The sequence below is a fragment of the Aplidium turbinatum genome, chromosome 6 (assembly GCF_918807975.1).
Source record: "Aplidium turbinatum chromosome 6, kaAplTurb1.1, whole genome shotgun sequence".
NCBI lineage: Eukaryota > Metazoa > Chordata > Ascidiacea > Aplousobranchia > Polyclinidae > Aplidium > Aplidium turbinatum.
In genome coordinates, this window is record NC_137477.1 from 23,357,354 (window position 1) to 23,363,218 (window position 5,865).

The following is a 5,865-nucleotide window of genomic DNA, read 5'->3' on the forward strand; positions in this document are numbered from 1 at the left end:
CTACAATACAAATTACTTGGATAAAAGACGGAACCTTTGTCCAGCTAGCAAGCACTAAGCCAACAGTTAAATGTGCGGCCAACTTTCAAACAATCATTTTACGAATGACCAGAATAGATAGCAATATCTCAAATTCACGTATGCAGTACTGTGACGCAATAATGAAAGACAATTATGAAGTCATTCCAACAGGTGTTTAAAGCTGATGTAATATTTCCTGTTTAAACAGGCCCAAACAAGTCCAAACAGGTTTGACACAAGTCTATGAACGATGGTGCAATTTTGGCACATTTTCTAGCAACTTCCATGACGTAATATTCAGTAGACTTGAACGGTTTTTATATGACGTTTGAATAGGTGAACCATTGTCTGGAACAACTGTCTTCAGGAGAAATCTTGCTTCTACTCTCAAGTAATCGAGTTCTGTACTACCGGACCGGTACCTAACTTTTCAAATACTTGATTGATTTTTTTAGAATGAATTCACCTTTCAACCTGTAGCCTCCTGCTCTCCTTAGAGGTAGGCACTTTAACATAAAATATTTTATAAGACAAATTAATCATAGGCCTATATGGACCAATCAGAAGTTACAGGAACATCATTGCAACCAATCAGAAGTTGCAAAGAAAAAAAGCAAACATTTCTGATATAAAGTAGGCTAAATTAAGTCAACGTTTTGTCGTTCACAGCTTGGTGTAGCATTTCGATGATGTAGTGTTTTTTTCTTCTGTAGGCTAAGTACCAAACAAAGTTCGAAGTAGGATCAACTCTCAGGATGAATGCTATGGTAGCCACTTTAACAAGTAAAAATTCTGCCACTAAAATTGACTAGAATGCCACCGCCAACCAATCATAGGCTACGTTGCCTGTGACGTCATTACGTGAACAAAATGTCTGCACGAGTGCGCTTGATTCACAGCTGATCATTCACAGATCCATTGCTGAACAACAATAATGTTGAATTACACAATTTCAGCAGTAGGGTTGTTCCAAAACTGCTACATATCGTACCAATAACAGAAATAAACTTTTTGAGATCAATTTTCTTCGCTGATTCCGAATATGCTTTCTGTTGGACCTAAAAATTCATAAAAAACACCAAAACCATATTATACTTGATTTATTTTTTAGACCTCAACTTTTATATTATCTGTATTACAACATCACTAGTTTTAGCTCACGTTATTAAAGCTTTGGTGCCCTCCTCCCAAAAGATGATTTGCACTGTGCAGTGAAATGGGGTTTCGTTTGAAAAATTTTCGAGGCAGCTTTGGGAAGTTTTTATCGATGGTGTATGGCAACCCTGAGATTGGGCTTAGCTTAGCGTTTCCAGAAGTGAGGAAATTTCGAGGGTTTTGTGTTCTGTTCTGTAAGGAAATTTGTGAGGAAATCTTGCATTTTGAATGTTTAATGAAACTTAAAGCCTATTTTGATTTATTTTATAGAAAAGAAGCATACCGTACATTCAATAATAGTTTGCTATTATTCTTCATAACCTAGAAGACGAAATAAAATCATTAACCAGGTCTTTGTGTGGAGATTTTCTGGAATTGGCATACATGCGAAGCGTTGATTCATTGCTCGTATATGTAACAAATGCACAAATTTTCGTTTTATTAGACAAGTGTATGTAGGTACAAAAGCAAAATGCACTACTTAGACTTGGAGTATTGAAAATGACGTAGGAAAATACCACAAAGACGTGAAGTTGTTCTTAACTCACTGTTGTGATTTTCTTATTAAAGCAGTGAAGCAAGTTTTAACAAGATTTGCTAGTGTAAACGAGTTTTCTTTTCTTTCATGCTTATCTCCAACTGTTACATTTAATCTGGAAGTAGCTTTATTGTCTGCTGTTTATGAAAAGTTGCCATTTTTAAGTAAAGTGGCAAAATTGGAAAACGTTGATGCAGAATGGAGAGCACATGCACTGCATGGACAATTAGGTCCAAGCACGATTTTCAGCACATACTGGCAAACAGTACCTAGGCTACTGTACTAGTGCTTATACGACTATTAGGTGCTGGTATGGATGCAACCTAGTTCGTACCATGAACAGTTCAGACTGTCAGTTCGTACCTTGAAAAGATTGAGAGAAAAAATTAAAAAAAGCCGAAGTTGCTGATCGCAGTTTCCGCAATCATTTTAAAAATTTCCCTCTGAAAAAATCGAGAGAAAAAATAGCTCAAAACCGAAGTCCGCTGATCGCAGTTTCCGCTAACCCTAATTCTAACCATAGAGTAATCTATGCTCTAACCCTCGCTGATTGCAGTTTCCACAAACATTTTTCCGCAGTTTCCGCTAACCTTTACCCTAACTATAGAGTAATCTATGCTCTAACCCTCGCTGATCGCAGTTCCAGCAAACATTTTCCTGCAGTTTCCGCTTACCCTAACTCTAACCATAGAGTAATCTATGCTCTAACCCTAACCCTTGCTGATCGCAGTTTTTGCAAACATTTTTCCGCAGTTTCACAGTTTCCGCTAACCGCAGTTTCCGCTAACCCTAACCCTCGAGTTTGTTTCAAATTGTTTGGGGAAATTCCAATCAGCGACTTCGGTTTTTTTTTTTTTTCTCTCGATCTTTTCAGTGTACAAACTGACTGTACGAATGGTTCAAGGTACGAACTAGGTTGCACCCAGATATGCCTTTGTCACTGGTATCAAGTTGATGCAAGCTTGAGAATGGGAAAAGTTCTCGTCTAGCTAAATTTTGTTGATACACCACGAGCTTATTATTGAACCTTGACAGTGCCAATTTCACCTTGATTAGATTTACTTCGTTATCCTGAAGGGATGAATTCAATTTATTAAATTTAGAAAATATTTCTGATAAGTAGGCGATATCATATTCATTTCTCACAACCAGAACATCATTTGCAAGGCCATGGTCACAACTCTGTAGAAATTCCATGACAGTTTCAAACAGCGAATAAAATCGTGCGAGGTAATTTCCCTTGGAAAGCCATCGTACTTCGGTGTAGAGTAGCAAGCGCTCAAAAGCTTCATCATTCTCATTGCACAATTGTTTGAATAAGCGTGTGTTCAGAACGTGCGCTTTAATTTTATTCACTGCTTTGATGACAGTCTTCGAAGATAGATTAAGATGAGCGCTCGATGAAAATACTCTCGGTTTTGCATAATCGCAGTGCTTCAAAGTAAGTCATGTGATAGGACTTCAACAAACTTGTAAGGCACTGCAAACTGCGAAGCGACATTGCCAACATAATTGCCACAATATTTGCCACAGAGCTCTTAGAGTCATCGTCTTCTATTGTAATATCTTTGAAGCAAAACATGACAAAATGCTTTGCAATCCTCTTCTTGTAACTGCCCCAATTTACTCTCAGCACCCTTCAACTGCCCACTTTATAGCCAGCGTCCCCTTCACAGTCGCCAACGCCCCAGGGGGCGCTGGTGCCCACTTTGGGAACCACTGGTTTAGGTAGTCAGTTTCCATGTTTAAATTCCCATAATTATGGAAATGAAATAGTTTATATTATGTCAGCTGAGTCAGCGAGCGCCATCTGTACAAGGTACAAATGGAATAATAAATATTAAAAAATATAAATGCCTTAATGCTAATGCTTTAAATAAGTTGCAAAATTCTAATTTGTAAAGGTGGCAGTTTATTTGACACTCCGTGCCAACTTGAAACAGTTGTTTCTATATATATACATACAACTAGGTTTTAGCTTGTGAATTATTTGTTAGAAAAGAATGTATATATATCACTTTAATTAATCACGTGCTATAATTCTCTAAATAAACAGATGCCCTTGTGGGATTTTGATACTGTCCCCACGCAGACAACTAGGCCTGCATTTTAATCATAAAAGGTTTTTGATAGCGATATAATGAAACTAGGTTTAACTTTGCTGATCACTCCACTGAATAATCCTTCTAATTTCTTTAAATAGATGCCATTTTGGAGAACTTCTGTCTCCACACATAATGATACTTCACGTAATCAATGCACCGAATCGGTTATACTAAAGTAAAATAGTCAAGTAAAATCATTGATTAAATGTATACCACTTAAAGGAATATATCAAATAAATGTATCAAGATTATTTTTTGCTTGCATACTCTTAAAATTGTCTTCAGCCAGATGTTTGGAAGCAAAGCAAGGGAGTCCCATGACAAACGTTTACCGGTTAAGCAAAAGGAGAAGGTTCTTTATTTCTTTTGCATGGCTATCTGCCATTTGCAACAGCAAAGCACATAAGGTTGCCAGACAGATGTATGCAGTCACATGAAAAACAAGCAACTGCAATCTCGTGATGTATTCTTAGCACGAGACATCACGTTGCAAAAATCTAGACTTAGCACAGCTGGACTTCATTAAGACGAAATAATTCGATAATGCACTTGACAGTTAAACCATCACACTTGGGGGTGTGGACCATCCATTATGTGGCAATTTTGCCATTACTGGTTTAGCTAATATATTTCATATTTCTGACATATTTCTTCAATAAATAGGTAATGATCATATAAACGAAATTTTATTATTTAAAATTTCAAAAGGTGTCGCAAAAAGGTTCGTTTCCTATATAACTAGAAAAATTGTATATGTAAAAGAGTTCAATTTTTTGTAAGTTAAATATGTTCAACAAAAGTCTTTTGACAGCAGTTTGTTACTCAATTTGCTTAATCATTGTGATTTGTCAAGTCTTTGGTCAAAGTACACTCTCAGAACTTGAAATAGCACCTAAATGATTATGCAATGAAATCAACCACCATTTAAATTGCCTAACACCTCAGTGAAGGCCCCTGCAGCCGGGTCTGCTACTATTCGGTGAGTCCGATTCGGTGAGTCCGATTCGGTGAGAGCCTTTTTCGGTGAGAGCCCTATTCGGTGATTTTTTTGAATTTTTTTTTGAAAATTATCAGGTACCGTAGCCTAATTAAAACCCTTAACCCCAAACCCCCTAACCCAAAAACCCAAACCCCCAAAAAAAACCCAAAAAACCCCAAACCCCCAAAAAACCCCAAACCCCCAAAAAACCTCAAACCCCCAAAAAACCCCAAACCCCTAAAAAACCCCAAACCCCCAAAAAACCCCAAACCCCCAAAACACCCCAAAACCCCCAAAAACCCCAAACCCAAAAACCCCAAAACCGCAAACCCCCAAAAACCCCCAAAACCTCAAAAAAACCCCCAAACCCCCAAAAACCCCAAACCCAAAAACCCCAACCCCCTAACCGCAAACCCCAACCCCCAAAAACCCCCAACCCCAAAAACCCCCAACCCCAAAAACCCCCAACCCCAAAAACCCTCAACCCCAAACCCCCAACCCCAAAAAACCACAACCCCAAAAACCCCCAAACCCCAAAAACTCCCATACCCCCTAACCCCAAAAACCCCCAACCCCAAAAACCCCTAACCCCTATCCCCTAACCCCTATCCCCTATCCCCTAACCCTATAACGGCAATGATAATTAGGCTACGGCGCGCAATAATTTAAAAAAAAAAACTCACCGAATAGGGCTCTCACCGAAAAAGGCTCTCACCGAAAAAGGCTCTCACCGAATCGGACTCACCGAATCGGGCCATTCCGCCTGCAGCCTGCATAGTTTGTACTTGAAAGACAGACTTTGCATGCTGTATGTCAATGTCATTGATGCTCTGTGATCTGCATGTCTGCTGTTATCACCAGCATTGATTGCATATTTGAAGCTCACAAAAAAATACAATGGAAGTGGTGTGTATGATAGAGTTGCACAAGGAAAATTTTACATAGCTTAACCCATTTCTAATTTCATTTTTGTTTTTAGAACACTGTAATTGCATACTGTACCTATTTATTACAACAAAAAGTAAGCTAGTAATGCACAGTGTATAAATTTACTCCATTATTGGTTT